Source organism: Microcebus murinus, chromosome 1 (assembly GCF_040939455.1).
Source record: "Microcebus murinus isolate Inina chromosome 1, M.murinus_Inina_mat1.0, whole genome shotgun sequence".
Lineage (NCBI taxonomy): Eukaryota > Metazoa > Chordata > Mammalia > Primates > Cheirogaleidae > Microcebus > Microcebus murinus.
Genome location: NC_134104.1, coordinates 118,995,356 through 119,017,116, shown reverse-complemented (window position 1 = coordinate 119,017,116; position 21,761 = coordinate 118,995,356). Strand labels below are relative to the sequence as shown.

General features: G+C 39.8%; 1 pseudogene; it reads right to left on the bottom strand.

Moving 5' to 3' along the window:
* Nucleotides 1-7,963: 7,963 nt before the first annotated feature.
* Nucleotides 7,964-8,878, bottom strand: LOC109730999 (PEST proteolytic signal-containing nuclear protein-like; annotated as a pseudogene).
* Nucleotides 8,879-21,761: the final 12,883 nt, after the last annotated feature.

The following is a 21,761-nucleotide window of genomic DNA, read 5'->3' as shown; positions in this document are numbered from 1 at the left end:
TCACTTTACATCCTATTACTCTTCCCTATTTATAATATAATTGTCTTAAATATTTTTTCTATATACATTTAGAACTACATCAGTGTTACAATTTTTGTTCAACCCTTATACATAATTTGGAAAACTCAAGTGAAGAAGGAAAATCTATTGTATTTACTCAAAGTTTCATTTACTGTGTTTTTTCTTCCTTTCTGATGTTCTCAGATTTCCTACTTTATCAGTTCCTTTCTGTTTAGAGAGTTTTATTTATTCATTCTTTTGGTTAAACCACAAAGAAAGCTGGTTGGTGACAAACTGTCTTAGTTTTCCTTCCCCTAAGAATATATATATTTTTTCTTCTTTCCTGAAGGATATTTTCACTGGATATAGAATTTTGAGTTGATAGTTATTTTCTTTCAGCACTTGAAAATATTTTACCACTTCCTTCTGGTTTTCATTTTTTTTTTTTTTTACTTACATTATCTTTTTTGTTTTTTAATTGTTACACTTGGTGATTCTTTTTTCTTTTTATTTCAGAACATTACAGGAATACAAACATTTTGGTTATATGAATTGCTTTTGTATAGTTTGTGTCAAAATTATAAGTGTGCCCATCACCCGGAGAGTGTACATTATACCTATTAAGTGGGAATTTACCTATCCCCTCCCCCTCCCTTTCACCTGCTTGATTTTCATTGAGTCTAAAGATTTCGTTGAGTTTAAAGATTTATCTTTCCATCATCACCATTATGTCAATAAAGTTAGCCCCATTCACCATGCTGTGAGGAATAATTTTTTGGAGCTTGCCTTTGTGAGTGGTGGAACGTGCCGGTCCCGGGTCCCCCCTTCCCTCAGACTGCTTATTCTCAGAGATAGGAAGTGTCCACCCACCAGCAGGGTGAAATTTTTTTGTGGCTGAGTAGTACTCCATGGTATACATATACCATGTTTTATTAATCCACTCATGAATTGATAGGCACTTGTGTTGATTTCACATTTTTGCAATTGTGAATTGTGCTGCTATAAACATTCTTGTGCAGAAGTCTCTTAGGTAAAATTAACTTTTTTCCTTTGTGTAGATATCCAGTAGTGGGATTGGTGGATCAAATGGTAGGTCTACTTTTAGTTCTTTAAGGTATCTCCAAACTACTTTCCATAGAGGTTATACTAGTTTGCAATCCCACCAACAGTATGTAAGTGTTTCTTCCTCTCTGCATTCTCATCAACATCTGTTGCTTTGGAACTTTTTAATAAAAGTCATTCTCACTGGAGTTAGGTGCTATCTTTGTGGTTTTGATTTGCATTTCCCTGATGATTGAGATTTTGAGCATTTTTTCATGTATTTATTGGCCATTAGTCTATCTTCTTTTGAAAAGCTCCTGTCCATGTCTTTTGTGTACTTTTTAATGGGATTGTTTGAGTTTTTCTTGCTGATTTTCTTGGGAGTTCTTTGTAGATTCTGATTATTAGCCCTTTATTGAATATATAGCATGCATGCAAATATTTTTTCCCATTCTGTAGGTTGTCTATTTGCTCTATTGATTGTTTCCTTGGCTGTGCAGAAACATTTTAGTTTAATCAGGTCCCAATTATTCATTTTTATTGTTCCTGTGATTGTGTTTGGGGTCTCCATAAATTCTTTGCCTAAACAGATATCTAAAGAGTTTTTCCAACATTTTCTTCTAAAATTCTTATATTTCACACCTTATGTTTAAGTCTGTTATCCATTGTGAGTTGATTTTTGTGAAAGGTGAAAAGTGTGGATCTTGTTTCATTCTTCTACATGTGGTTATCCAATTTTCCCAGCACCACTTATTGAACAGGGATTCTTTTCCCCAGTGTATGTTTTTAACTGCTTTGTCAAAAATCAGATGGAAATATGAGGATGGTTTTATACCTTATTCTCTGTTCTGATTAATTGGTCAATGTCTCTGTGGTAATAGCATGCTGTTTTGGTTGCTATAGCCATGTAGTATAGCTTGAAATATGGTAATGTGATTGTGTCCTGATTTGTTCTTTTTCTTAAGGTTGCTTTGGCTATTCATGGTGTATTCTGGTTCCATATGAAGCATAGAATTATTTTTTCTAAGTCTGTGAAAAATGACATTGGTATTTTAAGTGGGATTGCATTGAATCTGTAAATCACCTTGGGTAGTATAGACATTTTAATAATGTTGATTCTGCCAATCCATGAGTATGGTATGTTTTTTTGTTTGTTTACATTCTCTGTGATTTACTTCCTTAGTGTTCCATAGTTCTCCCCATAGAGGTCTTTCACCTCCTTTGTTAGATATACTCCTAGATATTTTATTTTGTTTGTTGTTATTGTGAAAGATATTGAGTCTTTAATGTAATTCTCAGCTTGGCTCTTGTTGGCATATAAAGAGCTCCCATTATGGCAATTCCTACTGGAGTTGTGGGAGTGAGGCCACTGCAGAGAGCTTCCACTAAGACAATGCCTAGTGAAGCCTCAGGAATGGGACCATCCCCTAAGACCCCAGAACTATAGGGGTATCAGCATGCAAGTCATTAATCAGGAAGATTAATGGCTGATTAATGATCAGTCATGATTAATCCTGATTAATGATCAGGAATGATTATTCAGGTCATTAATCCCTGACCATGCCCAGAAGAGGAGTGCTGGTCCTTAGTTGCCTATGGGTGTTCTAGCAGGTTTGATGAACCTGTTGGATCACCTTCGACCTGCTGTCTTCACCTACACCCAACAGTGTGTAGTGAGTTAGGTACCCCAGCTTAATCTCTGAGATGGTGGTGGTACTTATGAGTAGGAATCAGCTGTTCCCTGTTTTCTTAGGCTGGAAGGTGCTATGCTTAGCTGTGGGGTTGTTCCCCCGTCATTGATTGAAGTTTACGTGGAAGAACCAGCTGCTGAGATGTTCTTTTGTGCCCATGGTAAGCTCTGGTTCCCCAAGTGGGGCACCCAAATGCCCAAATTTTAGTAGGGAATTTGTAGATCTCAGGGTGTTACTTGATCTCTACTCCCCTTGAGGTGGGAGGAGCAGCAGGACAGATTGTGGTTGGATTGCAAGACCTTAAGAGGCAATGCAAAGCTTTGGCAGGGCTCAGAGTTTGCATATCTGGCCTCTAGGGGGAGCTGCTGGCATGAAGTTCAGGGCAATCTTTCCAACACCAGGAAGGCTGTTCCCAAGAGAGGGGCCTAAGTGCTTTAGAGCTAAGGCCCCAGGCCAGGCTCTTTCTGCCCTTGACCACTAGTGCAGTTTCTGTCAGGGTGGTGTGAGCACCCTCCTTATTCATTCTCTGGAACTCCACAGCATTTTCCCATCAGATCAGTCCATGTAACTTTCCTCATCACCTGAGAGCAGCTCTCAGACTACCCTTCAGTTGGTGTGTCTGACCCTCCAGTGTGTGTCTCCATGGGACACTGGTGGGTAGGGGATCCCCAATTGTGCACCCCTGTTCCATCACAAAAGCCCAAAAGGGGAAAGATATGCCTCTCTATCTGCAAGGGCCTAACAAGGGGCATGTTCCCACTGGGGGAAAGCGGCTACTTGCAAGTTTCTTGGCTCAAGCTGCACTTCCTATTGTAATGAGGTGGGGGGCAGGGTCCATTGCTTCTGTTCAGCTAGCATGCCCAAGGCATTTGGTTGTTGTGGGAACCAGGAGCTTAGGCTAATTCACTCTGAGTGCTGCACCCCTATCCAATATGGTGGTTCTCCAACAGGGGTCTGGGATGGGCTCACTCACGGATCTCCATTCCCCAGCAACCCTCCACACTTTCCTGCAGCTTCCTAGCCGCCCATGTCCTAGGCCAAGATCTCTCCCTGTACCGCTCTCATGTCTAGTGGGCACCAGGTCCATTCGGCCTGTCTGAGCCACCAGTGCCTGATTCCATGAAATTCCGGCTGGCAGGAAGCTTGCAAATTGGGCAGGGGGGCCCACTCTTAGTGGCGGGCTCAACAGGGAATGTGCATCCACCATAGAGAAGTAACTATCTGTGAACTTCTCAATTCAGAGTACTCTCTTGGTTCCAATGGGGGGAGTGGCCATGGCTACCAGCCAGCCCAAGCTAAAATTACTTTCTCTGATGTCGTGATTGGAGGAGGTGCAGAGGAGGAAGTGTCTACGTATAAGAAAGCTGGTGCTACAGTCTCATGCACTCTCCTGTGAGGTGTCCCTTTTGAACACTCAAACTCCCGGGGCTCACTGGTTCACCCCGCTATTCCTATTTAGCCGCCATGCCTGGACTCATGGAGGGTGGAAGTTCCTCCAATTGTTTTGTGTCCAGCTCCTCACCGTAGGTACCTATGTGGGGGAGGGGAACACCCCCTTACCCTTTCACTGGGCTCCAAGCCTCTTTGGGTTTGGTTGGTTCTGCTGCTGCCTTCTCTTATCTTCTTCTTTGTTAGCTTCGCAGTTTTTCTTGGTGGGGTACCCAGACATGTCTGTTGTCTCTCTCTGTTATCCACACCTGAGCTGCAAGTGCTCTCCACTGTCTTCAGTCCAATATTCTACCTTCCAGCCAGGATGGTCCTACAAGCAATGTCTCTAGTTGTCCATCTTGGCTGGTTTCTGATGAGAAATATATAGTCATTTTAGTTGTTTCCCCTACAGGTTGAGTGTCTTTTTGGATTCTTTAAAGATTTTTTGTTTGTCTCTCATTTTTAGAGTTTCGATTATGATGTGTCTTAGTGTGAATTTCTTTATTCTGTTTAGAATTCATTCACCTTCTTGAATCTCTACGTGTATGTCTTTTTGCCATATTTGAGAAGTTTTCAGTCATTATTTCTTCAAGTACTTTTTTACTCTGGCCCTCTTTCTCCTGCTTTTATAGGACTCCAATGACAGAAATGTTGAAACTTTTATTATCATTTTACAGGTTTCTGAGCTATATTCTAAATGAGAATGCTGTGTCTATAAACTCCAAGTAACGCTGCTATGCAAAATGATCAATTGTGAGCAAGTAGAATTCACTCTAGGAATGTAAGTGTAGGTGTTATTTATGACATTATCAATGAAGATTATTACATTAATAAATTAAGGAAGAAAAACCATGTAATCTTCCTAGTAAATGCCAAAACAAATATTTGATAAAATTTAACACATCTTTCTTATTAAAAGGAAAATTGAAGACAAAAAGCAGTATAACCCTCATAAAAAGCTGAGAAAAGTAATAGATAAACATTTTGTAATTTGAGGAAGTATATTTAACAGAAATCTATTCCAAATGTCAGTGGCAAGTCTTTAAAAGCATTATCTTTAAGAAAAAGACAAGAGAAGATAAGACTATTACTGCAACCTTTCAACATTATTCTGGAGGTATTAGATAATGCAACAAGAAAAATGGGTACACTTATTGGAAAGGAAGAGATAAAATATTGTTTGGAAATAGAATGCTTGACTACCTAAAAGATCTAAGAGAAAACAATAAAAATCGTTAGAATTATTAAAATAATGCAGCAAGTCATCTGAATACAAAACCAACATACAGAATCTAGCTGCTTTATCATAGATCAACAAAAACCACATAGACAATGAAGTGCTAAGGTGGCATTCATAACAGCAGCAAAATACTTAACAGATCTAATGAGAAATGTATAAGAGTCATACAAAAGAGAGTAAAACTTTATTGAAAAACCATAAAGAAAAAGCTAAATAAAGACATACCAAGATTTGAAAGGCTCAAAATTGTGAGAATGGCAACTCTCCAGAAATTTTATTTGTAAATGCAAATAAACATCAATCGAAAGCCCAAAATATTCTTTTATAAAACTTGAAAGGATGATTGTGAAGTTTACCTAGCAGAGAAAGTGCACATGAAAGATCCAATATAAGAGATTTAAGAGGGAGAACAACAAAGGGGATTTTGCTTACCAGATATTAACCTGTTTTATAATGTCATAACAATTTAAACACTCTAGTTGGCATTAAAATAGATAAGTTGATAAAAGTTAATAAGAGAATCCAGCAACAAACCAAGGAATATTGCAGTTAATTGCCTTTTCTACCACTTCTAAGAGCCTTGGATTGAACTTGACCCCCCTTGTGAGCAGCAAGAAAGAGGGAGAGTAATTCAAGTTGAATGCAATTGCCACGATCCTTGGCCTGTGTACACAGCCTTTGGGAGTGAATGAGTTCTGTAGTCTTCCTTAAAGAAATTTTGGTAGAGAACAGATGACACAATATGTGAATTTGATTCAAATACCATCAAAGTCCATCTAAGTGTAAATTCTTTGTTTACTGTCCAACCCAAATGTCTTTAGTCCTTTCCCCAAGGTAAAGGTGACTAAACTACATGGAAATCTGTCCTCATTAGTGTTTATTTCATTTTCCAGTGGCTCTCTTAGTATGTTTGTGCTGCTATAACAGAATACCACAGATTGGGTGATTTATAATAAAGAGAGATTTATTGGCTTACATTTCTGGAGGCTGGAAAGTCCAAGATCAAGGAGCCAGCATCTTGGTGGAAGGGCAAAGACAGGCAGACAGAGGGAGAAGAAGAGGGAAAGAAAAAGGGAGGTAGGGAGAGAAAGACAGAGAGAGAAAGGGAAAGAGAGAGAGAAAAAAAGAAAGAGGCCAAACTCAACCTTTCATAGTGCAATAATGAACACACTTCTGCACTACCAATCTTAATCCATTTATGAGGAGAGAGCCCTCTTGACCTAATCACTTCTCAAAGGTCTCACCTCTTAATACTGTTGCATTGGGGTAAGTTTCCAACCCATGCTTTTTGAGGGACACATTCAAACCATAGCATTTTGACCCTGGCCCCCAAATCCCATGTCCTTCTCGCAAACAAAATATGTTTATTCCATCCCAATAGCCCCAAAAGTCTTAACTTGATTTGTGTCACTAAAAAAGTCCAAATTACAAAGTCTCATCTATATCAAATGTGGGTGAGATTCAGGCATGATTTATCTTAAAGCAAATTCCCCTCCCACTATGGGCTATGAAATCAAAATAAGTTATGTGCTTCCAAAATACAGTGGTGAGACAGGCATAGGATGGGCATTCCCTTTTAAAAAGGGAGAAATAGGCAAGAAGAAAGGGGTAACTTGTTTCAAGTAAGTCCAAAATCTAACAGGGTAAACAACATCCAATCTCTCTTTTTTTTTTTTTTTTTGAGTTTGACAAATTTATTGGCATTTTAGTAAAGACATTCATCTCAGTCATTTCTCTCTCCCATCTTGACCTTAGGTTATATTTCATTTGGGTCAAGAAAAGAATATGTAGGAGAGGGATGTTATTTTCACAAACAGTAAAGTGGACAAAAATGGATAGTTTTCCTACATTAAAGTAAGTTAAATTCATGTATCTTGATAAAATTAAATCATGTAAGAACTAAGAGTTCTATATTTCCATTGTTTTACCTGGGGCTTATTCTAAACTTAAAAGCAAGTGAACAAAGTGTTAGGAATATACACAGGCTGCTTCTCTGGAATTATTACCTATTAAAAGAGCTCAGCGAGTAGTTACCACCAATAAAATAGAATGAAGCTGCCTCCAAATTTTAACATTGCAGGACTTTTCAAGGGAATCATTATACTGTATGCTTCTTTTGTCTCTATGCTTTTAAAGATGTGTAACTGTCACATTAATAAAAGTTCATATACAATACAAAAATACAAAAACAAACACCCTACAAACACACAAATCTAACAAAGTAAATGTGGTGAGAGATTCCATAAAATGTTTGAAGATGCATTTTCTTTCCTTCCATTTTCAGTACCTAAAATGTGCATTTTGAAAGGCCATCATTGGTCAATACGTATATTCTTAAAATAAACCAGATAATTGTACTTGTAAGAAAGCCTGTAGTTAAGTTCAATTCAAATTGGATTTCACAAGTTAGTAACTTAAGTGTCTATATCCACTGATAGCAATGCAATACCTAGTTTATGTTGACTTGAAACAAAACAAATGCCCATGAGGAAAAAAAGCTGTATTTTAATTTTATCTAAATTTACTTTCAGGCAATAGTTCAGTAACATTTCCCTCCCAATACAATACTCCCTCTCTCTGTAAGGCTGTTCCTGGGAGCCAGTTTAGGTAATGAGGGAGTTAAGAGGGTAACTGCTTGCAGTTTTAAATAGACAATAACTTTTTGCTTCCCTTTCAATGTGCTAATAGTTGTGTTTAAAAAAATATGCAATTCTTAAAAAGGTACCATTTCTGATTTCTTTATTATCTGTAACCTTTGGAAACTAATCACATGAAACTACAAAATTAGCAAATGTCTTGAAATCTGTATATAAAACATAAATTACCTCTAATTTCAAACTCTCCTTTATTAGTGTACCACTCAATCTTAAAAAAAAAAAATGAAAAAGAAAAAAAAAAGCAGCTCCAAAGATAGTCTTATACCATTCTTTAAAAAAGGAAACTGTTCCTTTTAACTTTACACCCACCCCACACCCCGATTTCAAAACACATCATTTAATTGTCTTGGTCATGGACATTTCCAAGATGAGATTTTATATTTCGTTCCCACAGCTTCTGGTTATCAGAAACCCACGCTTTCCTTTATTGAAGGAGTTTGGTCCAGCTGATGTTGGTGTATCCCTTCCAACATTCTTCATCCCCATCTTTGCTTCTGGAGGCATTTCCTCTGGTTCACTATCTTCATCTTCATTAAAAGCCGCTGCTACTGAAAGAGTTTTTGGAGCAAGAGTTGGAACAGTTTCTCTAGGCTTACTTGATCCAAGTTTGATGGATATGGCTGATGCTTTCTTTGTTGTCTGACTACCTATGGCAAATCCAAACTTGGAGACCTTTGTAGGCTTTGTTGGGAGGTCTGCAGCTTCTTCTTCAGCTGATCTCTTCTCAGCGCTGCGACTGGAACTTTCTCCTCCATTACTCCGGCGGCTCCAGCTCGCTGCGACTTTTCAGGCTTCTCCTCTCCCTCCTTCCCGTCCGCCATTTCCCCCGCCGCCCAACGTCCAATCTTAAGTCTCCAAAACAATCTTTCTTGACTCCGTGTCCCACCTTCTGGGCACACTGGGGCAGGGGTTGGGCTCTCAAGGTCTTAGTGGCCCAAGACCCATAGATTTTCTGGGCTCAGTTCACACAGCAGCTGTCACAGGTTGGAGTCTCATGCCTGAAGCTTGCCCAGACTACACCTGCATGCTGATAGCCCTATAGTTCTGGGGTCTTGGGGGGGTGGCCCCACTCCTGAGGCTCCACTAGGTATTGCCTTAGTGGAGGCTCTCTGCTGTGGCCTCACTCCCACAAATCCAGTAGGCATTGCCGTAGTGGGAGCTCGCTGCAGTAACTCTACCCCATGACAAGTCTGTGCTGTGTCTCCAGGCTGTTTTTAACATCCTTCAAAATCTAGGTGGAAGAAGCCATGGCCCCACAAGCGCTTGTCTTATATGTACCTGCAGAATTAGCACCATGTGGATGCTATGAAGGTTTATGGCTTATGCTTTCCAGAGCAGCAGGTCAAGCCACACCCAGGTCCTCTGCAGCCATAGCTGGGGCAGCTGAGGAGCACTGCACCAGAATATGGAGAGCAGATACTTGAGGTAGCACAGGGGGTGGATGCTGAGGTTTTGTGAGTGCCTTCTGGAAACCTTACTCTCAAGATTCAAGCTTGCCTTAAAGATTTCTGAAATGCCTTTGCAGTCATTCTCCCATTGTCTTGATGAACAGCACCTGTCTTCCTTCTCTTTATACTAATCTTCTTAGCAAATGATTGCTTGGCCACACCCTTGGTTTGCTCTCCTAAACCTGTCTTTTCATTCTTTACATGGCCAGGCTGCAAATTTTCTAAATCTTTCCACTCTGCTTCCCTTTTCATTGTTAATTCTATCTTTAAAGCATTTCTCTCCTCTTGCATTTTATTATATGTAGTTAAAAGAAAGCATGTAGCACCCTGAATGCTTTGCTGCTTAGAGATTTCCTCCACCAGATATCCTGACCTAGTTTACTGCTCTTAAGTTCTGCCTTCCATAAAGCCCTTTGGCATGGACACAATTCAGCCATGTTCTTTGCTATTTTATAACAAGGATACCTTTTACTCCAGTTTCCAGTAAGATGTTCCTTTTTTTTCATCTGAGACCTCATCAGAGTAGCCTTTACTGTTGATATTTATACCAATGTTTTGATCAAGACCACTTAAGTAATCTCTAATAATTCCATAATTTTCTTTCTCTTCTCTTCTTTTGAGCCCTAACCAGAATCACCATTAGTGCTATGTTTATGGCAATCCTGGCTTTGTCTAGTCTGCTCCTCCAACTCCCCCAGCTTCTATCCATTACCCAGTTCCAAAGTTGCTTCCACATTTTCAGGTTTTTGTTGTAGCAGCAGCCCCACTTCTTGGTACTAATTTTTTGTCCTAGTCAGTTTTGTGATGCTATAACAGAGTACCTGAGACTGGGTAACTTATAAAGAACAGAAATTTATTGGCTCCCATTTCTGGAGTCTGGGAAGTTCAAGATCAAGGGGCTGGCATCTTGCATGGGCTTTCTTGCTATGTCATCCCTTGGTGGTAGGGAGAGAGGGAGAGGTGGCTAGAGATCGAGAGAAGGGATGGCGGAGAAGGTGAGAGTGGGGAAGAGTGGGGGAGAGAGGAAGAAAGCCCAAACTCAGCCTTTTATAGTAAACCTGTGATAACAGCCTTAAGTCTTAAGCCATTTGTGAGGATGGAGCTTTCATGGCTTAATCACCTCTTAAAGGTCTTACCTCTTAATATTGTTGCATTAGGGGTTAAATTTCCAACACATGTTTTTTAGGAGACATAGTTAAACCATAGCCATGACTTTCTCATTATAATGTGAATAAGGGTGCCTCTAATCAGGGTAACTAAGAGTGATATTTTCCCTGGACATTGTCTGCTGTTGCTTAATCTTCTCCTGTGTTTAAAAATATATTAAATCTTGATCTTGATCTTCTCTCTCTTTATCTCATTTCTGTCAGTCAGCTATATTTTGATACCAGGACAGCTACACAGAGTGATTGAAAATAGCTCCATCCAGAAACAAAACCAAACAAAAACTGTGTGCCTTTCTTGAAATGTCTTTAATTCAAATGCAATCGTACACATTTCACTACATGCTACTATAATTTTTATTCCAATACAATAATCTTTTCTTCTTCGGTTTATCAGATCCCCTTCATAAGAGAAGTTAGTATATGATTAAATGTGTTATTTAAAAATTAGTGTTTAATGAATGGTGCTGCAATAATTGATTATTAATTTTTAGTTAAATTACTTTCTCACACCATAATAAAAATTAATTCTAGATGTATTAAAGAAACACATATCAAAAACAAGAACTTAAGATTTCAAAAATATAGGAAAACATTTTTATAGTCTTTGAATGGTGTAGCAATATTTCCATTGTAGAAAACAGAAACCACATTGGCTATTTCAATCAGAAGAGGATTTAATGCAGAAAGTTAGTTGCTTCCAATATCTACAAAAGGGCTGGATAGTTGGGGTCTAAGTTGGTTCTCCTGGAAAAACATCTGGAACTGGCTCTCCAGGGAAGCTTCTACTTCTGTCATATGAAGGAAGATAGGAATTCAGCTTCAGGAATGCAACATCTCAACTGTGACCTAAAGTGAAGGAAGCTACTTCTAATGCTCCTATGGGCAAATGGTATCTGCCTTACCACTTATACCCATAAATGTTATGACTGGACAGCCCAGCTTCCAAATCTTCTATAAGGACCTCTAATTGGCAGAACTTAAATCACTCCTAGATTCAAGTTGCAAGGGAGTTTAAGAAATGTAGTTTTGACCTTCTTAGTCTCTGCAATAAAGGAAGGCACTTTAGAAAAAGGATGAAATTATTAATGCATAGATGTGGAAAGACTTCCTAAACAAATAGCAAAGGAAAAGTAAAGCTGAATATTTTCGTTGCCCATTCAAAAGCCATAACGCCTTTCTTCTTTGCTGGCTATGGCAGATACTGATAAATGCTTATCCGATATCCATTCTTCTCATTTTACTTTCCTGTATAATTGAAATATTAGTCTCAGCAGCCGTGTGCCCAGTTAAAAGACTAATTTTCAATTTTCGTTGCAGCTAAAAGTGGACAAATAAATGTTGATGTTGTTGAGTGGAACCTTTGGAGAAATGTTATAGAAGGGACTGACTTAAATAGAAGTGGCACCATTTTGTCCTTCTATACATCCTCTCTTCCTGAGTGGAACATGGATATGATGACTGGAGCTCCAGCAGCCTCTCTTGACCTTGGAGGTGGAAGCCAGGAGTAAGGTTGGTAGGGTAGAATCCACAATGAGCCTGAATTCCTAATAACTATGGAGTCGCTGATACCAGTGCTGGAGTGCTTGCCTTTGGCTATCTTTTATATGAGAGAGAACTAATGTCCCATATATATTTAAAGCTCTTTATTTCATGTGTTTTATTTTATGCAGCTAACTCTAATCCTAACTGATAGAGTAGCTGACTCCTTGTTTTGTTTGCATGTCTATTCCCCCTCCATGTGTTTCAAAGATAAATTCTAATTTATCTGTCAATGATTTAATCTCATTTTCTCCATTAGTAGTTTTTATTTTAGAGACTTGGAGATGGGTCTTGCTATATTGCCCAAGCTGAAGTGCAGTGGTGTGATGATAGCTCACTGCAGCTTCAAACTCCTAGGCTTAAGCGATTTTCCTGCCTCAGCCTCCTAAGTAGCTGGGACTATAAGTACGCACCACCACACCCATCTATTTATTAGTAATTGTTTTGAGCATGTCTAAGTTCTGACCAATTAGACGTGAGAAGTAGAGTTGGGAAGAGTTCTGAGAAAGTTTTCCTCACTCTTAGGAGGAAGAAATTGTCCCTCTTCTTTAACTTGATGTTGTTTCTTGATGTGATGCTTATAAATGTGATAGCTGACTTGTGCCCATAATGGAAGCTTCCAGTATAACATTCTGAGGATGGCAAAGGGATAAAAAAAAATCCAAACTTTTGCTGATATTGTTGAGCCACTTAAATAGCCAATTCTAGAGCTGCACTACCTATGAACTTCTTGTTATTAATATTTGAAAAAATATATTTTGGTTATTTTGAGGCCATCTTTTAAATTTGGTTTTCTGTTACTTGCAATCAAAGACATTTTAACTGATATTTAACTTACACCTGATAGATGTAACTACATTAAAAAGTGCTCGCCAACATGACATGATAATCATAAAAATCATAATAATTGCAATTAATTGAGCACTTTCATTGTGCCACACATCGTGCTAAGCACTTTTCATGAATAATCTCATTTAATGTTCACAATAATTCGATGGTCTGGGTACTAATATGATCCCTACTTTAAGAGTGGGTTACTAAGTCTTAGAAAGCTTAAGTGACTTTTCCAAGGCTTTACATTTAATGAATTGTAGAAGTAGGCTTGAACCTAGGCTGTCTGATTCCTATGCTATGACCTTCCAACTATTATCAAAACAAGTGACAGACTGGGAGGCAATATTTGCAAACTATAAAACAGACATAAGATTAGTATCCATAATAGCAAAGAGCAACTATTAATCAGAAGAAAAAAGGCAAATTACCAGATAGAAAAATGGTTATGTGAAAAAGCATTTCAAAGAACTACAAATGCCCAGTAAAGACATGGAGAGAAACTCAACATAATTCATAATATGATAAATGTGAACTAAGCAAGTAGATGCAATTTAAAGTAATAACAACAGGCCAACATTTTATCCTTCATATTACCAAATTAAAATTATATTTAATATTTAACATGCATGTGGGTATAGAAAAAGTAACCATAGTGATACACTGCTGGTGAGAAAAAAAAGCTAAAAGGCTTTTTAATAAGGAAAATTGGCAATATAGGTCAATAGGTAAAATTTTAAATGTTCATACTTTGTTTCAGCTATTCTGCTCCTGAGAATCTCTCCTACATAAATAAACCCTTATAAGCAACAAAGATTTAGCATTGTTTAAAATAGGCAAGTTGAAAACAATGTAAATGACTTATAACTGGGGAGTAATAAAAGAAAATGATGGCCTATCTTTAGTGTATTAGCATTTTCCAAAGAAACAGAACCAATAGGCTGTTCATATACATATACATATATATTTATCTTTCCATATATATGACACATGGCATATCCACAACATGCATGCATGTGTGTGTGTGTATATATATACATATATGTATATATATAAAGAGATTTATTATAAGGAATTGGCTCATGCCATTATGGAGGCTTAGAAGTCCCAAGATCTGTAGTCAGCAAGCTGGATATCTAGCAAAGCCAATGGTGTAGTAAGTTCCAGTCTAAAGATCTGAGTACCTGATAGTGTAGTTCCAGTTTGAAAGCCAGTCAGCTTGAGATTCAGGAAGAGCTGATGTTTCTGTTAGAGTCTGAAGGCAGGAACAAAACCTATGTACCAGCTCAAAGGCAGTCAGGCAGAAGGAATTCTGGTGACATATGTGTTGCTTCCATGTTTTTGTTACTGAGATCTGTGGACAATGTTGCTATGAAATTCTTCTGTTGTGTATCTGCAAACTTTCTCCCATATGTTTAGAAATGGAATCAGTGGGTTACAGGGTAAATGAATGTTCAACTTTAGGAGGTAATGCCAAAATATTGATTGTGCCAAATTATACTCAGTCAGGCAATGTGTAAAGAGATCCTATGGATCCACACACATTCTCTCTTAGATTTTGGTAATGTCAAACTTTTATATTTGTCTGCCAATTAAATGAGTGCATTTTTTACTTAAAAATATGTTTCTATCAGTCTTAGTATTTAGAATGCAGAGTGAAGTATATGCCTATGCTCGTTCTTCCATCTTGACCTAGAAGTCACTCTGAGTTAAAACAATGCAGACTAAAAAGCATAGCAATGGAAGATGGACATGATAGAAGGAAGTAAACTGTAGTATAGGAAGCATCCTTTTTTTGTAACCACTCTCAGAAGCCAAATGTACATTCCTCCATGAATTTAATGGTGGCTAACGTTTATCTTCTTTCTTCATTCTCCTGAAATCACCCTTAGCATTCTCACTGTATAAGCAGACTTGGGCTTTACTCTCTCTCAGGTCCCAAAAGCTCTATAAACTTTCAATCTCAGTTAATCTTGTCACCATTTAGTGTGGTGTATTAGTCAGCTTCAGCTGCTGTAACACAATGCCACAGACTAGGTGGCTTAAATATCAAAATTTATCTCACAGTTCTGTAGCCTTGGAAGTCTAAGACCAGTATGCTGGCAAATTTGGTTTCTGGTGAAGGCCCTCTTGCTGGCTTGTAGATAACTGTCTTCTTTTTTTTGTTTGCTTTGTTCTGTTTTTTCTTTGTTTTTTTTTTTTATTTCGGCATATTATGGGGGTACAGATTTTAAGATTTCAATAAATGCCCATTTCCCCCCCCCCAAAAGTCTGAGTCTCCATCATGACCAACCCCCAGATGGTGCACATCTCACTCATTATGTATGTATATATCCGCCCCCCTCCCCCCTCCGACCTGCCAATACCCTATTACTGTAGTACCTATGTGTCCACTTAGGTGCTACTCAGTTAATACCAGTTTGCTGGAGAATATATCTGGTGCTTGTTTTTCCATTCTTGGGATACTTCACTTAGTAGTATGGGTTCCAGCTCTAACCAGGAAAATATAAGATGTGCTATATCACCATTGTTTCTTAGAGCTGAATAGTACTTCATGGTATACATATACCACATTTTATTAATCCATTCTTGGATTGATGGGCACTTGGGCTGTTTCCACAGCCTTGCAATTATGAATTGTGCTGCTATAAACATTCGAGTGCAGGTGTCTTTTTTGTAGAGTGTCACTGGATCATTTGGGTAGATGCCCAGCAATGGGATTGCTGGATCAAATGGTAGATTCAGTTGTATTGCTTTAAGGTATCTCCATATTGCTTTCCACAGAGGTTGAACTAGTTTGCAGTCCCACCAGCAGTGTAGGAGTGTTCCTCTCTCTTCACAACCACGCCAGCATTTATTGTTTGGAGATTTTTTGATAAAGGCCATTCTCACTGGGGTTAAGTGATATCTCATTGTGGTTTTGATTTGCATTTCCCTGATGATTAGAGATGTTGAGCATTTTTTCATATGTTTGTTGGCCATTCTTCTGTCTTCTTTAGAAAAGTTTCTGTTCAAGTCCTTTGCCCACTTTTTAATGGGGTTATTTGATTTTTTCTTCCTGATTTTCATGAGTTCTAAGTATATTCTAGTTATCAGTCCCTTATCGGGTGCATAGGATGCAAAAATTTTCTCCCATTCTGTAGGTTGTCTGTATACTTTCATGACTATTTCTTTGGCTGTGCAGAAGCTTTGTAGTTTGATCATGTCCCATTTATTTATTTTTGTTACTGCTGTGATTGCCTTTGGGGACTTCTTCATAAACTCTTTGGCCGGGCCGATGTCTAGGAGAGTGTTTCCAACTTTTTCCTCTAGAATTCTAATAGTTTCATACCTTAGGTTTAAGTCTGTTATCTAGCGTGAGTTGGTTTTTGTGAGAGGTGAAAGGTGTGGGTCCTGTTTTAGCCTTCTACAGGTAGCTATCCAGTTTTCCCAGCACCATTTATTGAAAAGGGATTCTTTTCCCCAGCGTATGTTTTTGTCTGCTTTGTCAAAGATTAGATGGCTATTAAGAGGATGGTTTTATATCAGGATTCTCACATCTGTTCCACTGGTCAATATTCCTATTTTTGTGCCAATACCATATTGATTTAATTACTACAGCTTTGTAGTATAGTTTGATATCTGGCATATTAATGCCTCCCATTTCGTTTTTGTTGCCTAGAATTGCTCTTGATATTCGGGGTCTTCTTTGGTTCCATACGAAGCTTAAAATTATTTTTTCTATATCTGTGAAGAATGCTGATGGGATTTTAATAGGTATTGCATTGAATCTGTAGATCAGTTTGGGTAGTATAGACATTTTGATGATATTGAGTCTGCCGATCCACGAGCATGATATGGATTTCCATCTGTTTACATCCTCTGCTATTTCCTTCCTCAGTGTTTCATAGTTCTCCCTGTAGAGGTCTTTTACCTCCTTGGTTAAGTATATTCCTAGGTAGTTTAATTTCTTTGTTGCTATTGTGAAGGGAATTGAGTCTTTGATTTGGTTCTCAATTAGATTGTTGTTGGCGTATATGAATGCCTCTGATTTCTGTGTATTGATTTTGTATCCTGAGACTTTGCTAAATTCATTGATCAGTTCCAGGAGTTTCTTGGTTGAATCTTTGGGGTTTTCTAGATCAGTGGGGTGTTGAAATCTCCGGCGATTATGGAGTTGCTATTAATCCATTTGCTTAGCTCCAGTAAGGTTTGCTTTATGAATCTGGGTGCACGTAAGTTGGGTGCATATATATTTAAAATTGTTATCTCTTCTTGTTGAACTGTGCCCTTCCCCATTATATAGTGACCCTCTTTGTCTTTCACTACTTTTGTTGGTTTAAAAACTAAATCGTCTGAAATTAGAACTGCCACACCAGCCTTCTTTTGGCTTCTATTTGCTTGGAATATTGATCTCCACCCTTTTATTTTTAGTCTATATGCATCCTTGCAGGTTAGATGTGTTTCCTGAAGACAGCATATACTTGGCCTGTATTTTCTTATCCATTCAGCCAGCCTATGTCTTTTGAGTGGAGAGTTTAAGCCATTCACATTTATTGAGAGAACTGATAGGTAAGGTAGATTACTGTTCATTCTGTTGGGTTGGATGTTGTTGCTATGATTTCTGTCTTGAGCCATTGTAATATCTGGCCTTTAATATCTTTGGGATTTGGTTGTTTTTATATTCGTGGGTTATTATTATGATGTTCTGTGCGTAACGCTGTTTTAAGTACTTCTTGTAGGGCTGGTCTTGTCTTGGTGAATTCTCTGAGCCTTTGCTTGTCTGAGAATGTTTTTATTTCTCCTTCATATACGAAGCTTAGTTTTGCAGGGAGTAATATTTTAGGCTGGGCATTGTTTTGTTTCAAAAGAGTGAGAATGGGGCCCTAGTCTCTCCTTGCTTATAAAGTCTCATTAGAGAAGTCTGATGTTATTCGAATTGGCTTTCCCTTGTATGTTACTTGCTTCTTTTGTCTTACAGCTCTTAGAAGGGCCTCTTTAGTTGATACTTTGGTCAGTCTGATGACTGCATGTCGTGATGTCTTCCTGTTTGCGTTGAATCTCCCAGAGGTCCTCTGAGCTTCTTGAACTTGTATATCAAGATTTTGAGCAAGGCCTGGGAAATTTTCCTCTATTATATCTTCAAACAGCTTGTCCAACCCTTGAGTGTTGTCTTCTTCCCCTTCTGGTAACCCTATGACCCTCACATTAGGTTTCTTCACATAATCCCACAGCTCTTGTAGGCTTTGCTCTTTTCTCTTGTTTCTCTGCTCTGTTTCTGTGACTGATTTATTTAATTGGAGGGTGTTATCTTCAAGCTCTGAGATTCTTTCTTCTGTTTGATCTACCCTGTTCTTGAGACTTTCCACTGTATTTTGTAGTTCCTTAAATTGATTCTTCATTTCCAGGAGTTCAGTTATACTTTTCTTCATTGTGTCTATTTCTTTTCCCATATCCTGGAGGCTTTTTGTGGTTTCTTTGTGTTGGTTATTGAGTTGTTGTTGCAGCTGGGTGAGTGTTCTTATGATCCACATACGAAATTCCTCTTCTGTCATATTGGTTGCCTAATTTTGGTTGGTGTCCATTTCTAGGGGGCTGTTGTTCCTTTTGGGGGTGTGTTTTCCGTTTGGTTCTTCATATTTCCTGAGTTCTTTCGCTGATTTCTTCCCATGTCGATCAGTTGTTGTTTCTTTCCTTAAATTATTGTTTGGGTATTCACACACGTTGTTTAGTTTCTGAGGCGTTAGGTGGTGTCTGTGGGTGAAATTGGACCACTCCCTGTATATTGAGTCAGTGGGTGCCGTTGAAAGGCTGTGCAAGATGCCATCCCTGTCAGTAGGTGGTGTTTTCTTAGAGGAACAGGCTATGCTGTTGATTTTGTGTCCTGTTAACAACTCTTGTTCTGGGCGGAGCTGGGTTGGGTAAGCCTGCCCTCAGGCGGTTAGCAGGGGTCAAAGTTCTGTTCTCTGCTTTCAGGGAAAGCTGTCAGGGTGGAGCTGGAATGGTCCCGCTCAGCCAGAAAGTCTGGGTATGGGGATGGGGCTGTCTGAGACCCGCAATCTGGAGCAGGCCTCACTTCTTTCTGGAGGGTGCCACCCTCCCCAACTCCGCAGCTACTCCTGGGCCTCTGCCAGCAGGCCAGACCACAAGCCACCAGGCATCCTTGGACTGTGATGCTGGCGGGGAGGTTCCCTGCACAGGAATGCCACCTGGGTTGGGCGCACGGCCTCCTCCTGGGAGGAGGGTTGCCCTCTAGGATGCCGATCCACCCCTGGAGGCACACACACCTCAGTAGGCTGTTCACGTATAACCCTTCTGTGCCCCAGGCAATGCTAGCCCTCGGTGCAGGGGATCTGGTCTGCAGGTCCGACCTCTGGGTCCCAGAGTTCAAACTGTATCCCCATCAGGGAGAGGATTTCTGGTCCCAATTCACCCACAGGGAGCCCAAGCTGGGTCTATGTGTCTCAGCCTCTGAGTTGGCACCATTCTCCTGGGAACACCGTGCCAGCAGCACCTGGGAGGGCGGGCGGTTAGGGAGCTCACAGTCTGCGTTCCCCTGAGTCAGCTGTAGGGTCCCAAATGGGAAGGTCCCGTTCCCTGGAGGTGCCTCCCTCCGGCTGGTGGCTGTATTGTCTCTCTGGGCAGCCGCGGGTAGGGTCGGCGGAGGGGAGGAGGAGGCAATATGGCGCCTGCCGGTGGGCTCGGGTCTGTGCACATGGAGGAAGTGCCCGGAGGAAGTTGGGAACCTGGTGCCACGTCTGCTACAGGCTCACCGCTGGCTGGTGGCGGCAGTCTTTGGGCTGGTGTCCGCAGGTCTCTCCACCTGCTGGGGAGCCCACTAGCAGTCCCAAATGCAGGGGAGGGGAAACAGCAAATCCACCTACCCTTGCCGCTGGTCTCCGGGCTGCTCTGGTGGTCTCAGCCTCCAGTTCTCCTCTGCAGCCTCCTCCCGTGGAGTCTCCAGGGGTCTCAGGTACCCCTCCTTCCAGCCCTTGTCCGCTGTATGCTCGTCTTCTTGCTTCTTTCCTCTAATTTCTGCTAGAATCTGTCTTTTCTGCAGAGACACTCTGTCTGGCGGTGTTATTCGTCCGCCATCTTGCTCCACCACCACCTCCATAACTGTCTTCTTGTCATGTTGTTACATGACTTCTTCGGTGCATGTGTGTAGAGAATGAGCTCTCTAGTGTCTCTTTATATAAGACCATTCATCCTATTGGATCAGGGCCCTACCCTTATGATCGCATTAAACCTTAATCGCTTTTATAAAGGCACCATCTTCAAATACAGCCACCCTGGTCTTTAGAGTTTCAATATATGAGTTTTGGAGGGACACGAACATTCAGTCCATTAAATTCCATTTCTGGTCCCCTAAAATTTATGCTTGTGTTTCATGAAAAATACATTAATTCTATCCCAACAGCCCCCCAAATCTTAACTTATTCCAGCATCAATTCTAAAGTTCAACATTTCATCTATATATTAAAGTAAGTTATGGGTGAGACTTGAGGTATGATTTGTCATGAGACAAAATTATTTTCCAGCTATGAACCCATGAAACAAGACAAGTTATGTGCTTCCAAAATACAATGATGAGATACGCATAGAACAAACATTCCTGATCCAGAAAACAGACATTTTCTGGATCAGGAGAATCAGGAAAGAAGGAAGAGGTAATGAGTCCCAAAGAAGTCCAAAACCTGCATGTCAAATTCTACGACGTCTTAAGTTTTGAGAATAATCTTTGGTTCAGTGCTCTCCCTCCAGCCCCACTGGGGTGGCAGCTTCACTCCCACAGCTCTGTGAGTCAGCCCCACCTCTTCAGCTCTGTGGGGCTGCCCTGCCCATGAAGCACTGGGTGGGGGAGCCTGACCTGCTGAAACCGAGGAGGGGCCACCAACTCTGAAGCTTTTGAGATGGAGGAGGAAACAGTTTGCCATCTAGGCCTGTGATGAGAGTGGCAGCCCTGTTGGTCTCTGGATTACCTTAGGGTCATTCTTCTCTTTTCTTGAAGAATAAAACATGTTCTCATACTGTTCCCTTTGGTCCAAACTGGCAATGTTTCTGTTGGTATAATCAAATCTTTATCCCTGGTTTCTGCTGAGATGACTGGCTAAATCTGTGGTTCACACTCATATCAATATCTCCTTATCAAATGGTTGTTCATCCACATCCTTAGTATTCTCTTCAGAACACATCTCTCATTTTTTGCAATATAGATAGGGTGAGAAAATTTGAAACTTTCATGCTCTGGTTCCTTTTTGCTTAACCATTCTATTTATCTCTCTCCTCTCTAATTTTAGTGTAAGTGGTGAGGAGAAACCAAGCCACTCCTTCAACACTTGATTATCTCTTCAGCAAAATATCCAGTTTCATTACTTACAAGTTCTACTTTCCACAAAATATTGGAACACAATTCAGCTAAGTTCTTTGCTACTTTTTATAACAAGAATCACCTTTCCTCCAGTTTTCAATAACTTATTCCTTATTTCCATCTAAGGCCTCACCAGAATGGCCTTTAATGTCCATATGTCTATCAATATTCTGTTCATAGTGAGAAATGTGTTCTTCTCTAAGATGACAAAGCCTTTCTCTATAGTTCTTTTTTTTCCTGAGCCCTCAGAAGAGTTGCCCTTGACATTCATATTTCTATCAATAGTTAATTCAAGGTAATTTTAGGCTTTTTCTAGCACACATTTCAAAGTTTTCCAGCCTCTATCCATCACCCAGTTCCAAAGCCACTT